Genomic DNA, 20,408 nt, shown 5'->3' with positions numbered 1-20,408 from the left:
GTTGGTAAAGTATATGGTAACTAATATTTTAGAATTTGTTCTTAAATATTCTATGAAAGGAAAATAATAAAAAAAACAGGTTTTACACAAACAAATTTTAAACAAACAAACTTTAAAAATATATAATCCAAAAAACATAATCCTTTAAAAATGTATATCTTTGTAATCCATACTGTAATATATAATAAAAAAAACTTATATTTATTTTTAAGCATATCTTTATCTAGTTATTAAAGATTTATTTTAATTGCTTTTTTAATACTATATAAGTTTTATATATTATAATATAAATAAAGCTTTATAGAATTCTATAAAATGGAGTCTCCAATATTTTTGGTTTTGCTGCCATAAATTCTGAACAAGTCACCGCACAAACATTATCGTTACATTAATTTCAAAACTCAAACACATAGCTTTAAAATGACAACAATTTCATTACCGTATTTTTCCCCCTGATATTTTTTAATAAATTTATCAAAATTCAAAAATTTTTATAAATTCCTTTTTATTATATCTACGTGGCTAGTAGATTAAATCTATGTGATTGTTTAATCACATTGATTCTGGTGCTTTTGCAATGTTAAAGTAATGTTACTTTCTTTAGATGTTTTTAATTTGTCTTTGTTATGTGATTTTTGAAGCTTGTTTTGGGTTGAATTTGTTAAGTAGTACCATTTGATATGCGTTTAAAACGCTGCTAAACGTTTGCAATTTCTTCAGCGATTTTATCTATTGTCTCTTATTTTATTGATTTAATAATTTTATGCTGCAGCTCAGCATATCATACGTTCTTTTTATCTTCTTACTTTTTTCTTCCTCTTCTTCATTTTATTGAATAGGATTTTATTTCACTTGTTAAGTTTGTTCCTCAGTTAGAAATTTAATCCAGTTATTAGATTTAGAATATTTAATTAAATATTAAGGAAATTTCAAATATCAAAGCATTTTTTTATATATAGAACAAAGTTACGAGTATAGCAGCTAGTTTAAAATACAACAGTAAAAACTATTCCAAGCAATTTATATATATTTAAGCAAAATCAGTATTTTAAAACTCTTAAATTCAACTTAACTACTTTAATATTTTCACAAAATGAATTTGGTAATCAGTTTGTCACTCATTTCCTAATGTGTTAGAATTTTGAAATGCATTAATCTTATGGGTTTTCGATGATAATTCATTATTTAAAAATTTTGTGATATCATTATCAGTTAATCATCAATTAAATCAAATTTTGATAAAGTACTACTGGCGCCACCTGAGAATGGGTTTGAGAAAAAATGTTCCCAACATTACTGAATGAAAAATAATTAAAAGAAAAGAAATTACAGCTTTTTAGTATAAAATTAAAATGTGCTTTAAAAATTATTTAATTAAATTTTTTGAATTTTTTTTTATTTTATTAATTAATTTTTAAATTATTTGCATCTTAAAAGTTAAATCTAAAAAAAGATTAAAATTATATCTTTACTCTCACATAACAAACAAAATATTTCGAAGACACGGCAAGTCAATCAGGAATGAAATAAAATATCAAATATTTTAAGATAATTTTTTAAACTCAATTATAATAAAATAAATACTTACAGAAAGACAGACTAATACTGTCAGATTCGATTATAAACAACCAGACTCAACAAGCCGTCCAAACAACACCTTATCGCTTCAAAGCGAACACGATTAATGAATGTTCTTAACAAGGCGATTTCAGAAGTAAACAGTGGAACTTTGACCATTAATGAAAAAAGAAAGAATCGTGCCAAAATTTTGGTTGGTCAAAATCCAATCACCTGCAAATCTAAGGTTAAAAACCTTTTCATACGGAGTTTTACATTTAGTCCTTGACTTTTTTTCTAAAGCCCTTGTCCTTCAGACTGAAGAACCTATCATTTCATTCCCCATTTTTATCAAACATTTGTTGGGTTTTTATTTTTGATTGGCGTGGAGGTCAGACGTGGGATAAAATTAAGTTAATAACCTCTGTAATTAGTTTTATCTGACAGTGGGAAAAAAATGGTTTTCGTTTATTTGGAGTTTGGGCGTCGACAAAATGTATCGAATTCTTTTTAAAACTTCTATTTTTCTGTTACTTTTTCTTTCTATGTTGGAAAGTAGTTTTTGAACCTGATAATCATCGATCATGCCAATGCACTCGCTGAAGGATAGCTATGTTGTTTAAAACGTTCGAATTGTATACTTAAAGAATTTTTGTTATTATTTTGTTCCTCTAGAACAACCTTGAAACTCAACCTTGATCAGAATGGTATTGAAGAAGACAAGAAATAAGATCTTAGATTTGGTTATTTATACTTTCGCAGCTATTTTTAATTTAAAGTTTGTTTTAATTAAATACAAAATTATTCATCTATCTTTTTCTTTTTGAAATATATGCAATACTTTATCATGTAAATTAGTATTTTTTTCAACCTTTAGTTTCTTTTTTTCTTTTTATAGATTAAGTCTGATTTTTTTAATAAATTGAACTATATTTCGGATAAAATATATTTAGCCGAATGCCAAACGATTTTTTATTATTTATTGAAAAAAGATGTTTTCGACTGGAGATATCCGACTATCACAAACGAGTGACTGGAGCAATAAATCTGACAGTCATTCGTAAATAAACAACCCCCCCCTAATGTCCTTGAGATTATAGAAAAATATAGATATTTGTAATACAAACATCAATAAACAATAAATACAATATTTTTATAAATTTATAGATCATTGTAACTATAATTTTCTTAATCTTTGCAATAAGTATCTTAATTCAATTTGGAAACCTTAACATTTAACTCCACTGATATTTTTAAGTATTTTGAAAAGAGTCATTGTCAATATTTATTTTAAATTTGCCTTTTGAAAAATGTAACTGCATTGCCCAAGGTAAACTCGTCCTCCAATTAAAGCATTGTTAGATTTATAAGTCAAAATGGAATCATTTGTACTGGCTATATTTCGAAGACGTAGTTAATTACGAGTGATATCTGTAAGACCGCAGTGGCATGGTGATAAGGTTCTGTTCCGCTAGTTTTTGCAGGTTTGAAACCTGATTTCACTGAAAAATTGTCATGTAAGCGGATTTGGTAGATATTAAATCTACCACAACCAAATCTGCTCCTGCTGGTATAACGCGGATGCTTGGACAGAAGGATACCGACTCAAGTACAGTCCTCGTCATCTGAACATTGTTTAAAATGATTAGCATCATTATCAAATAGTCCTAAATTGCTTAAAAATGGGATGTAAATATAACTAAACTAAACAATTAATCTCTGAATATCTCAGTTGTTCGAAAGATTTTTATTTGAATCAATATGACAGAACATTTCCAAAATAGGAAAATATTATTTAATTAGGTAGTAGAAATGACAACACAGTTAACTAAATTTTAATTTTTTAAATGAATTCCTAATTTTTTTAAATTTTAATTCAAAATTAAGAATACACATATGAATTCCATCTAATCGCATATTTTATGAATATAACAAACGTTTGGCGTCGAACTCTAGTTCAAGTGTTTTTGAACTAGAATTTACCTCTGAGAGCTTCAGAAAAAACTTTTTTTTTTTTTAATTTTAAAATGCTTGCTGACACGATTCATGCCTATGATTCAGATTACTATCTAATACGATGCTTACTTCTTTCTTATTTCTAAATTGTAGAAGAATGGAAGATATCTAATTAGATAGAAAACGTGAATCACGGGCGATTCACGTGGTGAAAAATCATTAAAAAGAAAATATAAACTAAACATATGCGCGTTTTACTTATGCCAAATCTACAATAAATGAGTACCTCTGTTGTCACCGGAATATCACCGCGTGAATCACAAGCGATTCAACGGTGAACAGTCAAAACAATGAGGTATAAACTAAACACAATCATGTTTTATTTATTCAAGTTAAGTTAAAATAATATAAGTTAAAATTCTAAGATAAATAGATACTTCTGTTGTCACCTAAATATGGGTGACACGGCAATCAACGAATTAAAGTATAATTAAAATAATGAGGTTATATTGAAATCCTAATTAAAAAATATTATGGCATGGAGTTTAGCTTAGTTGTATCAACATTCCGTTTAAAAACTGCATTAGAACCATTTTGGGATGAATCTCTTAATTTTAAACCCGTCATATGACGAGGACAAAACTGGAGAATTCATAATCTCACCATATCGGCTAGATAATACCAATCAACCTTCAAGATCAATCTCTAATTTGTATACATACTGTTCAAATGTCCACTGGTGAATTCTGAGTTTGGCAGTTAGGAAATGAAAAAATTGAAATAGAACATTGCGCTTGCAACATTTAACTAGTGAAAAATCACGAGAATCGAATGGGATAAATAAACAAAAAAAAATTAAGAAAAAACATTAAAAAAATCTTATATATCATTAAGGGAAAATTTTAATAAATGCTTTAAAACAATTTCCGCCGAAATCGTATAATTAATTATGATTTTAACAAAATAAACGTATTTAAATAGCATACCATTTTTTTGCACACTAACTCTTTTATTATAGTTCACTTTTGATATAATCTCTATAAATTACTCCTTAACGATTTTTGAAGCTATCTTGCGTTGTTTTTAATTCGAATTCTTAAAATATCTGTTGATCATATATTTCCATGATTTTCACAGACTAATCATCAATAATTAGTAATTATTTTTGACACCAGGTTTTATAGATATTCTTTTCCTCATGATTTAACAAAACATCAGAGAAATTATTTAATTCTAATTAATTTCTATGCTGAGTTGATTAACTTTAAAATTGGTTTTATTCTCCAAGACTTGTTATAGATTATAATTATTATTTCTATCCTATTATTCTACTATTAAGACTTGTTATATATTATAATTATTGTTTCTATCTTATTATTCTAATATTAAGACTTGTTATAGATTATAATTATTATCCACAGCCTTTATTAGCTACGAGTTATGGTTGCCTGATGGTAAAGTCTCAATTTCGGGACCGTCGAATTCCTAGCTTGAACTTTAATTCCGTCAACCATTGTAAGCGTGCTTGGTGCTGGTTAACCTCATAAGGATAAAAAATCCTCCTATTGGTGGAATGGAAGCGGAGATGCGAAGGAACCGCAAGCATGCGGCTCAACTGTCGTCCTCGTCATTTAACCACGGTTCAAGATTAGGAGGTTCATCTTGTAACATATTAAAATTAATAAATATTACTAAACCTTACATGATAGATAAGTATGAAAATTTATTAATTACTTTTTAGATAGGGATGAATCCTTCAGATGAACGGAAAAAGGTTTGATTGGTTGTTTTCATTTGAAGATTTTGCCGTAAAATACAATATAAAGGGTATCCCAAAATTAACGCAATTTTTGAATTTGCCATCATTTTTGCAGTAAAATATTGGCAACCTTATTAAAAAAACATTTGACAGCTGATAGTTTAGGATTAGTAAAAAATGGAGAATTACATGATATAACAACGTGTTTTCATTGTTGAACAATATTTCAAAACTAATGAAGGTCTGGGAACCACAGTTCAAAAATTTCAGAATAGACCCCCTAGATCGTATGATTTAAAACCATTGGATATTTCTTTATGGGGTTATTTGAAGTCAAAGGTTTATGGCAACAAGCCCACAAGCACGCGAACACTGAAGGCAACTCAACGCTGCATCAACGAAATTCAGCCACATTTATGCAAAATGGTCATGGAAAATTTCGATAAAAGAGAGCGTATGTGCCAGCAAAGCCGTGAATGCAATTTGCGCTATATGTTATTCCATTCATAACCCTATCCTGTATACTTTACAATTCGATATAAAATATAACACTTTAAAAAAAACTGTTTTTTTTATTTAATTCAAATCTTACGTTAACACGTTGTTCTATCTGTAATGTACCATTTTTACTAACCCTAAACTATCAGATGTCAAATGATTTTTTTAATAAGGTTGCCAACATTTTAATGCACAAATGGGGGCAAATTCAAAAATTTCTTTAATTTCGGGGCATCCTTTATAACTACGCTAAACCAAATATGTTTTTTCTTTTACACATTTATATAAAAACAGATGATGTGTGCTTGGGTTCTTGCTGTCTTTTTTTTTTTTTTTTTTTTTTTTTTCGTCGTCGGGATAAAATTCGATTTGCGAAAACCCATCTAACTGGAATTTCGCAAAAAGCAAGAGCTCACGTTTCAACCAACTGATCGTAAACAAATTTCGAATGTAACCTCTTTCTCTGTTTCTTGGAAATAAGCAAAAACTGGAGCCAAACCTGCTTATTAAAAATGTCATAAAATGACTGATGCGATTTTTCTATAGTTGCGGTTTACAATTTAGATAATCTAATGCAGTGTTGTTTGTAAACATGCATTGGGATCTTTTATTAACATTCCTTTATTCTAAATTCACTTATTGTTCTAAGAAAACGTGTCAGTCTTTAAAGATCAATTTTTGATATTTGGAGATTATGTAATGCCTATTGTTTAATTTCTTTATAAAAAGAAGACAAATGCCTTCATTCATTTCAAACGCCTATTATTGTTGCATATTGAAGTAATGGGATGCATAAAAAACATATTGAAAATGATTTTTTTTTTCTTTCAGCTCTCTAAAAATGTTGGGTAAAAACAAAAATTTTACAACCTCTTTTCTACGATATTATTTTTTTGTTGTATAACAAAAATATTGCTTTACATAGTAAGAGTTCTTTGTTTTAAAACAAAGATAGCTCTGAGTATAAACACATAACAAATATTCAAGAATATAAGAAACGCATTACAATGATAAATAATAATTTCCATTTTTAATTATATTCCCTATACAAATCATTAAATTTTACTAATAATTTCAGAATTATAGCATACATTGTTTTTTTAATTTAAAGATTTCAAGAATAGCTACCAGAACAAGTTTGCTTACTAGAGATAAAAATATTCGCAAAGTTAGTTTTCAGTTTTCTTACTTTGGGTACTTAGACATACTTAAGGTATCTGAATATGTTTGAGATGAATTTTTTGATAAATGTTCGAAAATAATTAAATTTTCGAATTTCGAAATATTTAAATTTTCGAAAATAATTAAATTTTCGAATTTCAAAATATTTAAATTTTCGAAAATAATTAAATTTTCGAATTTCAAAATATTTAAATTTTCGAAAATAATTAAATTTTCAAATTTCAAAATATTTAAATTTTCGAAAATAATTAAATTTTTGAATTTCAAAATATTTAAATTTTTGAAAATAATTAAATTTTCGATTTGCATTAAAAAGATTGAAAAAACATCTATAAAATCAAAATATACCTGTTAAATGGCACAATGTTTTTGAAAATTGGTAAAAAAAAAAAAAGGTATAAAGCAAAAAATTTTTAGTTTAATTGTTTATCAAAAGATTCACTTACAATTTTGCAAATTGATTAAGAAATATATTATTTAGTTCCTAAACTAAAAAAAAAATAAACTGCATTTCTATCAGTTCTTTAAATATTGGAGTTCGACTGATAAATAACACAAAATTTTCAATTTTTTTCACATTGTGAAGCACTAAAACAATTATAAAACATTTCTAAATGTATAAATTACTTATTCTCTAGTTCAGGAACTATAGAACATATTGAGAAATTATTATACCACATTTAAAAACAAATGTGCAATAGATTAAAACTTAAGAGATTAGTGGTAAGAAAATTCTTTTATACTTTATGTTTGAGAAAATAGTATTTAATGATGTAAAAGAGCATTAAAATGTATGACAATGCAAATATAAATATCTGCGTAACTTCCCAAAAAATAGATTTAAAATTAAAATGGTTATGTAAAGAAACCTGTTTAAACGTTAAGAATATTAAATTAAAAAATAATTCATAAATGACTTTTCAACGTAATCGCATACCTGTACACTGGCAAACAAATTCAAAATATTGCATTTTCTGGGGTTTAGGAAAATAAATTGAGTTAAAATTAAAAAAGATTCGAAGGGAAATAGAGATTACTCTCGAAGATAGGACGATTATCTTCAAACTAAGAAATGAAGACAAAACTTTTTGGGATTTTTTGAAGAGAACATTTCTCTATCCGAAGAGATATAATTACAATTCATCGATATTTGTTATCTCTTAACTATGTAACGGACGTTCATCCAAGTTAATTAATTCAATTCAGTTATATGCCGGCGTCCTTGCATAGGGGTAGCGTATCTTCCCCGTGGTTTGGGCTTCCCGAGTTCGAATCACGGTTCGGGAATGGTTGTTCTTCATCTGTGTTCTATTTGTGAGGTGTGTGAATGTGCCGCCCTGTAAAAAGGGGTTGTACAAGCGAATGTGTGTTTCATCTTCATATGAGCTAGAAGTCAGACTTCTGCCCTCGAGTGCTCAGGGGTCTTTACCCTCAGAAACTACTGGACCCCCTTTCCGTGGTAACGCGGACACGGCATCATCATCAATTCAGTTATATTAATGTCCTGTTTTAAAGCAACACTATGGCTATTTTAAGACCGACCTCGTAACTTTGAACCATGGATAGATGACGAGAACTACACCTGAACTGGCACCTCTCCTCTCTCCAACTTCCGGCAGCATGAGGACATTTGGCCCTGGCGGATTTAAGGTGCACCAGCCCCTCTTACACAAATGGTTCTTTGATTGAATCAAGTCTTGAACCTAAAATCCTCCGGCTCCGAATCCGAGACCCTACCACTAAGCTACCGCTACTCTCGTCCAAGCTAATGAAGAAAGATGCATATTTAAGTTAACCAGTCTAAATCCTAGATTACTGCATCTCAGATTGAAAATGGAATATGGAGACAAAAAATAACCCTCTTTATGAAAACCGTAGGAAAATTTTTGAAAAAGTCTGATTATTATAGCAAAAAAAAATCTCCTAGAAAGCAACATATATCACTTGTCAATAAGCAAAATCGTTTATATTATACAAGTGAACATATTAATTAACTCCCACAGTTTTGAAAAACAAATTCCTTTCTTTGACGACAGCAAGTTCTATATAATTAATTAACTTGAAACGGAGTAAGCTGATGTGGAGAACAGTACGTCGTGTGGGCTTTATAGATTTTTCTTTAAATCATCTATGATGCATAACATTTTTTAAAGAAATTTTGAAACAAAACACACAGCATTTGAGCTTTAGAGATGACTTTTGGTGTCTCAATATGTAACGCTGGTTGCTATTTTATATGAAATGTCAGTTGCATTCTCCTCCACGATCGACAGACTTAAACCTCATTGAACATCTATGGGATTCATTCGCCTACGTGACATAATCTCGAAAAAAATGTTAAAAAGAATTATTATCACACATTGAAATAATAATATTCTTCTAAAGAAACATCCTAATTCTTTCAATCTATGTCCAAACGATTGATAGATATCCTGAGGCATAAGGACTATTAAATTATGTTTTAAAGTTTAATGCACAATCGATGATAGTTAATTTTTGCAAGCTTTTTCTTGTAAATTTTAAATTTAATGAAATTTTATAAAAAAGTAACGTGAATTATATTGCCGTATTGAAAAGAGGCCGAATAGTCATGGCACTGATCTCATAGTCAAAAGATTGTGGGTTCGAATCCCACCAGAGACAATGCGATTCACAGTTTGTGTAAATATTTAGTTCCTCGATTTTATGTTTCTCTTTATTTCATGTTCCAGATGATTCTGGACATTTCTTTAGTTTACCAGACAAGTGTTCTGGACTTTACTTACCGTCTCCAGAAAAGTATTCTGGAATTTTTCCTGTTAGTATAAAAGCAGAAGATCTGTCAGTCACTGTGTTCTGAGTTGAGTTAATAAATTGGGTTAGCTCTACTTCTTGTGTGTGTCATTGAGTTCCACACTAAAGAACCTACGTGACAATATTTCAGAAGCTGTTATTAAAATAGAATTAACTTTGTAAGAAATATAAAAAATAAAATTAATATTATCACTGCACCACATTTTTTTTTCTTTAATATTTGAGTGCACTTTTTCTAACAAATGTAATTACAGATTAGAACCTCAATGTTTCTTTACATGTTTGTTAGCGAAAGTTCTCCTTGGTTCTTTTTTGTGAGTTGAACGGTGATTGCTCCTTGAAGTAAATTGAAATGTAGGAATTACAATTAAGTAGGTGGAAACAATGAGAATTACTCGATAAATATAACCTTTCTGTACCGGTAGAACCATCCCAATGTCTAAAGAAAATTGAAGAAATAAGCTATATCCTTGATGCCTAGAAGGGAAATTTTGTTTCAAAGATAATGAATACATCAGTATATCTAATGCAGAAACAGCAGGCTCTGAATGATTATCATGCGTCAGATTAGTTAGTTTTTATCATAATAATCATCCATTTTTTTAACTTGCTTGTATATTTAAAAGAAATTATTAACTAAGCGATGTTAGGGTATTCGACATTCTGATTTCGTTGAATATTTACATTCTAGCCGGCGTCCTGGCATAGGGATAGCGCGTCTTCCCCGTGATCTGGGCTTCCTGGGTTCGAGTCCCGGTTTGGGCATGGTTGTTCTTCCGTTGTTCTATCTGTGAGATATGTGAATGTGCCCTCCTGTAAAAAGGGGTTGTGCAAGCGAATGAGTGATGCGTGAGTAGCTAAGTCGTACTCTTGGCCCTAGTTGGCGCTACTAAAAAAGCAAGAGACGCTCCTCCACCGTTTTAAAATCGCTGTCTTCGTAACAGCGGGCTTACCCATGGCAAGTGCCATAAGAAACAACGACAACATTTACATTCTAAATATTTAGAATTCAAGGGAAAATATTACAATCGATTCGAATCATTGAAATTTGAGATTCATACTCCATTACTGTAAAATGACAACATCTCCATGTTTAAAAATGAACATTAAAACCGAAGAAATTGTGTCCAGTCCCAAACACTGTACAATTTTTTTTTCGTATGAACCCTCTATATGTCATAAAAAATCGGCTGTCCCCTATCACGCGCCTCTAAAGCTTAAAAGCAGTACATTCCCCATGGGATAATTGTACAATTGAGTTCCCCATCTCCAACTAATGCTCTGATTACGGCAATTTTTATTTCATATAAAAGATTATGATTTCTTGAAATGCTATCCATGGTCGCCCGTTCTGCATTACAAACACTATTTTTGAAATAAATTTCAAACAACATTGCTTCAATAAACATTCTATATGAAATGACACTACGAGAGAGCCATCCCCGGTCCAAACACTGGTTCGATTTTGCCAATTTTTATTTCATTTGAAATTTTCTGAGATGCCAAGAAAATCGCCAGTGGTTGCTTGCATTCTCCATCAACTGTTTCATAGAGGTTCTGTAAAATAAAATCTTGGCACAGCTTTCTGCCTTCAATAATCGAGCCAATTTCGCCAACTAATTACATCATTTTTTTTTTGTTCTTAGCTAACTAATCCGAATATTTTAAGTTTAATGTGCCTGTGTAATTTAAAATAGTACTTTTCACTTGGTGTGAAAAGATTTACATTACGATAATAGCTATTAAAATAGCGTAGGTGAGAACAACTGTCTGCCTCGTTGTATCTAATAGAGACTCTAATTGCATCGAATAATATTTTACTTTATGATAGGCTGTGAGCTCACTTTCTTTCTAATTTTCATACAGGAAGTATAAAATATTGCAATCGTCAAGAAATTCGAACTCGAGATTTTGTCGAATCTCCACATTTCAGACACCCCTTAGTTCGAAAAATGCGGTTTTTTCAGTGTTATTCCTGATATGACAGATCATTTGATCTACAGCTACCAAACTGGTACATATAGAATATTTTGGAGGGTAAAAAAACACACCTCGAAGGGAATATTTTTAAAATTTTCATTGATTTAAAACTGAGAAAAACTGATTTTTATATATATTTCACGAAAACTCCTGAAAATAATATTGCATAAAACTGATATTTACATCATTGTAAAATGTAAATATTTTCTTTTTAAGGAAACAAATTTATTTGTCAAATGTTTCCCTGAATTTCGGCAGTATTTTTAAAAATATTTTTTCATGATTTTTAACAATAAATTTTATTGTTGCAATGAAATTTCTACCATTTTCATAGCTTCATAAAATATGTAAAATTTTCTTCAATTGTTGAAAACTAAACCGGAAATGTTCTTCTTTTATTATTATCTGAGCAGTTTGCATAAAGAATAAGATTATAAAATTACATTTTCATACGATTTGAAATAGATTTTCTAGGTATTTAAATTCTTAATGATACCATGATATCATAGCATTTATTCTATTAAGTAGGTTCATGTTCATAATTAACAGAAGATGTGTAAGGTTTTTAGAATACCACGACTTTAATTTCTATTACAATATGATGCTTAAAAACATTTTGGTGATGAAATCATTAATATTTAATTACGCATCAAACACACGCATAAGAGAGCAAAATCAAACACAACTAATACACTGAATTATCTGGTCGCCAAAGGCGGCTAATAAACAAAATATTCAATGTTAATATTGTCACATTTATGTGATGAAAATTAATATACGCGTCATTCAACACTGTTTGGCATATTGCTGTTCTTTTTTCTGTGACATCATACCCTTTGCCACGTGATGAGCAGCTAATTCAAAAATTAAATTGTTTCGCCAACTTTAATGTACATTACTTGAGTTTCAATTGGCTTAATTGTAGCTTTACATTTTGTAAATCTAGTGATATTTAATGCATCAAGATAGTTCCTCTCGATGTAAATAAGTGACGAAAGTTGTTTGCATGATTTTCACTTAAGCAATATTAATTATTTATTCAACACTATTTGATAATTAAATGTCTTGTCAAATAAGCGACGATTAAAATCAATTTTAGCATCATTTTTATTAATTAACCCATTTATTATTATCCATTTATTACATTCATAATTGATTTATTATCGCTTTATTGATGAATGTTCAAGACAGTTTATTTGGCGAAATTCGTGACGAAAATTTGTTTTTATTAAGTCACAAGCTTCTAAATGTATAATTAAACTAATTATCTGCATTAATATTCATTAAATAATCCAATTAATAAATTAGAATAAAAAAATCTTGAGTAAACTTTTTAATAAATAAATAAAAAACTCGAGGCTAATTTAAAAAGCAATGGTATCGGGACAAGAAAATTAAATTTTAAAAAACAATTTGATTTATTTTTTCAAAATGTAAAATGAGATTTAAAAAGTTTGCAATCTAGCTTCAAAGATAAAGATAGTAATAAAATATATTGAAACGAACAAATAGACATGCTTACGCAGAAGCTTTTGAAATTTTCTGACAGGGGTCATTTTATATAACATTAACTATAATTTTTTAATAATTTAAATATAATTAAATAAAAGAATTATTAGCCTAATTTTCAAATTAACGAACTAAAAATTAGTCTACCCGAGATAAAGATAGTAATAAAATATATTGAAAAGAACAAATACACGTGCTTACTCAGAAGCTTTTGGAATTTTCTGACACGAGTCATTTTATAGAACATTAACAATAAATTTTTAATAATTTAAATAAATAAAAGAATTATTAGCCTAATTATCAAATTAACTAACTAAAAATTAGCCTACCGGTCAAATAAATAAATTTTAAGGAAAACTATTAATTTATTTATTAAAATGCATTCGACAGTGTATGTAGACATCTGAATTATTAAAATAACTAATTTACGCAAATGCCTTTTTATAATGGAATATTAATTATTCATTAAATGATAATGTTATATTCATTTGACAGATCTTGCAAAATAATAACTTTTAATTTTATATTGGTGTGTAATTTATTATTTTCTTAATCGTTCATAATAATTAAATGCATATACAAATATTTATAAGTAAAGAAACCCTTAATAATTATGGTTAATTTTCTAATTATTACAATTATGGCTAATTTTCTAATTATTATAATTAGGGTTACTTTTTATGATAATAATCATGCTTAATTTTCCAAGAATTTAATTATTTTAAATATTTATTGCATAACATACATTTTTTAAAAAATTAACAAAACCATTCATTTTTGCTTAGTTGTTACAAAATAAAAAGATTAGCTGAAATAAATTAATAATGCATTATTAAGTTAAAATGCGTAATGAAACTGAACCATTATTAAAAGAAGAGCCTCATAACACAAGGAAAAAGGCTGAAATATGCTTAAATCCGCCACTGCTAAATTAACTGCTATGTCTGCTAACAATTCTCTGTTAAAATGACGCATTTCTTCAAATCTCTGTATGAAATTGGTATGCATTTCTTAAATGAAGCTTTAACAAGAAACTGATTTTTTTTGTTGTTGTTGTTGTTTCTTATGGCACTTGCCACTGACAAGCCCGCTGTCACGAAGACAGCGATTTAAGCCTGAGGGGAACGTCTCTTATTTTTTATAGCAGCGCCAACTAGGGCCAAGAGTACGACTTTGCCACTCACGCATCACTCATTCGCTTGCACAACCCCTTTTTACAGGAGGGCACATTCACACATCTCACAGATAGAACAACGGAATAACAACCATGCCCAAATCGGGACTCGAACCCGGGACGCCCAGATCACGGGGAAGACGCGCAACCCCTATGCCAGGACGCCAGTTGATTTTTTTTTAATTTATGAATGTTGTATCTTTAGATGTATATGAATATGATAACTCAAAAACTCAATTATCTAGATTTATATAATTTGGCAAATAGATCAACGAAGAAAAAAAGACAAAATGTATGTTCGATTTTTCTTCACTTTCGTGATGAATCAATCAATTTTTATTTTTAAATGTAGAAACAATATTGTAATCCTCTAAATGTTCAAACTCGAGATTTCAAAGTATTTCCGCGTTTCATACCCACCGGAGTCTGAAGAACACATTTTTTGGGATTACGTCAATCAATCAGTCAATCTGTCTGTCAGTGCACATAATAACTTAAAAACGCTTTGAGTTAGGCAGCAGAAATTCAGCACAAGGAATAACGATTTGTAGATTTCTTTCAATTGTTGAACGAAATCCATTTTATTCTCTCTGGCTGTTAATAAAATTTGGTATGCATGTAAATTCAACAACTCATAAACGTAATGTCTTAATCAGTGAAATTCGGTATGTTATCTTGTAACTACAACCGTTATTTCGTGTCAAATTTTGGTGTTAATCAGACGGCAGCCGGCGTCCTGGCATAGGGGTAGCGCGTCTTTCCTGGGCGTCCTGGATTCGAGTCCCGGTTTGGGCATGGTTGTTCTTCCGTTGTTCTATCTGTGAGATGTGTGAATGTGCCCTCCTGTAAAAAGGGGTTGTGCAAGCGAATGAGTGATGCGTGAGTAGCAAAGTCGTACTCTTGGCCCTAGTTGGCGCTACTATAAAAACAAGAGACGCTCCCCCACCGGTTTAAAATTGCTGTCTTCGTAACAGCGGGCTTGTCCATGGCAAGTACCATAAGAAACAACAACAACAATCAGACGTCAAAAAAAGGGTCCAAAAACATATTTTCGCGATAGACTTAATAAAATTGCTAGATTGACGTCAAAGCTTAATATTTCGTAAATGTCGTTCATCAATACCATGCAGTGTATTCACGGTCTTAACCAACTTTCCCAGTTTTATGCGGAGAAAAGAGAAGTAAATCCTAATTGAATAATATGCGAGAAAATTTCGGGGAGATCATTCCAGCTGGTTTCAGTTGGAGTCTTCTCCAGGGGGAATTCTAAAAACTAAATGTTGCTTTCTGATAATAATTAAGTTTTAAACTTAGGAACATGAAACCTCTTCCTTAAATTTCTAAAAATAACACTGTCTAAAAAAAAAACCAGCTGGAGTGATTTATTCACAAAATTTTTCCTCGTACTCTTAAATAAAGATGTTATCCAGCAAATGCTTTCCAGTGAATTGACGTACAATAGTTACTAAATATTAACCATTGGCATGAATTTAACATTTTTACTGATTCTATCCTATGATCTCTTGGCGATTAATCCCTTGATGATGTCGTCTCTGCGTTACAACGGAAAGGGGGGTGCAGTAGCTTCTGAGGATAAAGACCCCTGAGCACCTGAGGGCAGAAGTCTGACTTCTAGATCATATAAAGATGACACTCTCTTGCGCAACCCCTTTTCACATGGGGACTCTTTCACACAACTCAAAGATAGAACACAGAGGGAAGAACAACCATGCCCGAACCAGGGCGCGAATCCTGGATGTCCAGATCACTAAGGAAGATGCACTACCCCTAGGCCAGGACGTCGGCGATTAATCCCTTAATAGTGTCCGAATCCCGAATTAATAGTATCCGAAAATCGAATTTCGTTAAATGGAGTAGATGCTTTTTTACCATCGATTGCAAAAGAATTGATAGGAAACTATACTTGTAATCACAAAATCCCATGTCATATTTGATATATTTAAGTCATTTGAGTTTTTGAGTTATCACGTTTATATATTTCTGAAACTACAGATCGACAGACGGTCAACCCGTTGTTGGATTTGGCACAAAATTGGACAGATGTCTACACTATAGATATTAAATCTGGGCACGAAATTTATCTATCAATCTCTCTTCGTTTTGTAGCTATGGCATTGACTTATTCTTGAACAGTTGGACTGAAAAATTTTCCTTGAAAGAAGTTTGCTCAAAATTTGATAGAAATCTGCAAATTTGGTGTAAATCCACATACCATTTTCGTCTGTATAACTCAAAGCATTTTTAAGGTACTTTTGCCACAAGCAGACGGACATTTTCTAAAAAAATGTGTTTTTCCCACTCAGTGAGGTCTAAAACGCAAAAATTCGTCAATATCTCGAGTTCGAATTTTTTGACGATTACTATACTTTCTCTATATCACATATACTAGAAAGTAATAATATTTTCCTGAGCTACTATTGATTTAATTTTTCTTTACAAATGATATTCTTATTCTTGATTCAATTTTTCTTGAGAAGAAAGTATGATGAAAATGCTGATTATTAACTTTCTAACTAAAGACAGCCTGTGGAATGACTCTCTAAACTTTCGATTCTTAGCAATTTGAAACATTGGAAATGTGGTTTATCTTTAAGATTCATGCATATATCGTCTGACATGGACAAAACTCTTGAAATTCTGAAAATTCAAGGTTATAATATACTGATTAACTGAATATATTGAGAGCGAATGTGTCTATACATACTTCCTTTGGGAAATAAATATACGGGTGTGTCTAGGACACAGTTTATCCCAATTACTTTTGGGCGTTGGTATTGTATTTTTTCTTTTTACTTTCAGTGTAATGGGTCATTAAACCGGCATTTTAATGAATATCAACTATTTCATTAATTACATTTAAAACAGCATAAAATAATATAGGCCCATTATAAAGTTTAAATTTAAAACCGTTTATTTTTAATTTAACATAAATATTACAAATAATATAAAAAAATAATTTTTTAAAGGGCTATAGAACCTTTTAAGCCTTTAATTTTCGAAATTGATAGCCGAAACACTTCTTAACATTTTTGGAAATTTACATGTGTACGTTAATTAGCTAAAAAGATATAGCCAAAAACGTAAAGGTCACTTTTGACTTTTCACTCAGAAATGTTTACTTTAAAGTTATTTTTCTCAATACTACATTTTCAGAGCATGCACGCAGGATTAGACAAAAAAAATAGCTCATCGTATCAATATGAAATTTTCAAGATATGCTTATAGACACATAATAAAGAAAATCATTTCAAAATCAAAGCCTTATTATGTATACTTTTTTTTCAATGCTTGCTAATATGCTAAAAATGTTTTTTAAAGCGTCGCCATGTTGTAACAACTTAAAAAGTAGAATAACTCCAGTAAATCTATTAAAATATTCATCACTTTGCATTATTATCGTTATGTTTTTGGGAGTAAATTGGTATAACATTTGTTAATATAAGTTGCTTATTTTCTGAAACACTTTCCGCGCAAGCAAATTCTGTCTTCTGACAATTTATACAAGACATGTTTTTTTTCCACATATATATTAGTTAATTAATATTATTCCACTGACTTAGAAATTCATAATTATAAGGTTAAAAATCTTATAAAACTATAGTAAAAAAAAAATCTATTAAGTTTAAGAATTTTTTTTACGTTAGGGAGGGTCGCATTTGATCAATTTCCGAGGTCTGTTTTGTCTTTTAAAGGACCTATAGCCTCTTAAATATAATTAGCCAATGTATTTGTCTATTTACATTTTTTCCAATATTTTCTTTAAAATTTGTATTTGATTGATCAGTATAATTAATATTATACTTATAAAACTTGTTTTTAGCTTATTTTAATAGATTTTTAATAATATGAATAGATGAATTCTGAAATTCACTGTTCTACAATAACTGCAATAACTTAGTGCCTTTATTATGCATGAATAATTTTACATCTTATATGCAGGGAAATACATGTTACAGAATGTTTCACTTTATGATTGAGGAATCATACTCCAAATTTCATTCGTCTATAGCATAAGTTCCCAAAATGGTCCAGGTGGACCCCCAGGGGTCCATAGGAGATCACTCGGGGGTCCACGTAGACGTGAAAAGAAAACAGGGGTTCACAAGTTTTAAGTGGGGGTCCACGAAAATTTTTCTGATTTTCATAATAAAAAACAAAAATTTTGGCTTGGATTTACCTATCAACGTAGGTAGGTAGCATCATTCGCTAGGTAGGTACTCAGAAATATTCAAGACTCAGTTCAAACACAGAATTAAATAGAACAATACATAATAGTACAGGTGAACACCACATGTCGAGACTTTCAAAGTACCGCCAGTGCGCCCGCTCGTCCGGGATACTTCTTTAGACCTACAAAGGGATGAAATGCGATTTGCGCTGTGCTACTTTTTTGAAACTGAAAATGTGCTACTTTTTTTTTCTTCTTAACACCCCCAATTTAGAGTGATATTTTTTAGGAGTTTTGAGAATACAGTAGAAATGTAGCAGTACGGGGTCTACCGAAAATAGTAAAAATTTGAAAGTGGTCCACGAGAAAAAAAAGTTGGGGAACCTCTGGTCTACAGCTTTTGAATTATCGTGTTTTCAGACAGACAGACACAATTGCCAAAAATGCATTTTTCGATCTCAGAGAGATCTGATATGTGCAGATTCTTCAAAATGTCGAGTTTTATTATTATTTTTTAATTCTTCTCTAACTTCGTATACGAGAAAATAAAAATATTTAATTTTCACTGTTCTATAAATCAAAATAAATTGAAATTGCCTTATTTGCAATCATCATTGAAATGCTTGGAAAGAAATGTTTGACAACATCTTTTCAAGGTTTTCTGGTTTCAACACAACTTAAGCAGACCCAGTTCACTAATTCCCACAGAAAAGCTCATAATTTTTCCTGCCACTTCTCATCTTTTATCGGTTGCTATCAGGCCACCAAACGTGCGTGCAATCGATCAGTTGTTAAACTAGATCAGATATCTCAGATATATTAGGTCAATGAAACTGAAAGGTGAAATATGATAAATTAGAATTTCAAGGTTTATTAATGAAACGAAAAAAAATTGTAGAGTAAGAAATTACGATCAATTCGTTGAATATTGAGGAATTATACTACTTTAAAATTTCAAGTGATTGCATTCATCTAATACAAATGCGCAGTTAAACAGAATTCATTTTGTCAGATTGTCTTAAAAATTTGCTAGTAAAGGGTGTTCCAAAATTAACGCAAGATTTGAATTTGCAGCCATTCGTGTAGTAAAGTGTTGGCAACCCTAATAAAAAAAAACCATTTGACATTTCATAGTTTAGGGTTAGTAAAAATGAAGCGTTACACGATAGAACAACTGTTAAGGCAAGATTTGAATTAAATAAAAAATACACAGTTTTTTTTTTAAATTGTTATATTTTTATTGAATTGTAAAGTACACAGGATAAGGTTATGTATGGAATAACACATAAGGCAACTGGTTTCCACGGCTTTGCTGGCACATATGCACTCTTTTGTCGAAATTTCCAATGACCATTTTGCATAAATGTAGCTGAATTTTGTTGATGCAGCGTTAAATTTCCTCCTTCAATGCACGAGTGCTTGTGGGTTTGTGGGTATTTTACCTTTGACTTCAAATAACACCATAAAAAGAAATCCAATGGTGTTAAATCACACGATCTAGGGGGCCAATTCTTATATTTTCAAACTGTGGCTACTAGATTTCATTATTTTTCAAATATTGTTCAATAATTGAAACACGTTATTCTATCGTGTAAAACTGTAATTTTACTAACCATAAACTATCAGCTATCAAATGAGTATTTTTAATAGGGTTGCCAACACTTTACTACACGAATGGTGAAAAAATTCAAATATTGCGTTAATTTTGGGACACCCTTTAGTTACAAATTCACTGCAATTTTGCTGTAAAGATTACATGCCAAACTTCAGTGTCTAGTTAGTTCATTTTTTGATTTATTAGTTCACAGACA

The 20,408-nt window shown here is 30.2% G+C and overlaps 2 protein-coding genes across 3 annotated transcripts in view; one reads left to right on the top strand and one right to left on the bottom strand.

The window, feature by feature from the left end:
- LOC129972409 (sodium-dependent phosphate transport protein 1-like) overlaps positions 1 to 7,992 on the bottom strand; it is a 71,398-nt gene extending 63,406 nt beyond the window's left edge. The window contains exon 1 of one of the 2 annotated variants that reach the window (XM_056086540.1): positions 7,890 to 7,992. The gene's annotated coding sequence lies outside the window, so the exon portion shown is untranslated. Of the gene's footprint in view, positions 1 to 1,588; positions 1,735 to 7,889 lie in introns of those variants that run through there. The other variant, XM_056086537.1, reaches the window with a different exon arrangement.
- Positions 1 to 20,408, top strand: part of LOC129972410 (cytochrome P450 2C15-like) — a 102,069-nt gene that overhangs the window by 32,849 nt on the left and 48,812 nt on the right. The window lies entirely within an intron of this gene.

Source organism: Argiope bruennichi, chromosome 6 (genome assembly GCF_947563725.1).
Source record: "Argiope bruennichi chromosome 6, qqArgBrue1.1, whole genome shotgun sequence".
Taxonomy (NCBI): Eukaryota; Metazoa; Arthropoda; class Arachnida; order Araneae; family Araneidae; genus Argiope; species Argiope bruennichi.
The sequence above is the reverse complement of the archived record's forward strand: the minus strand, read 5'-3'. Positions and strand labels throughout refer to the sequence as shown.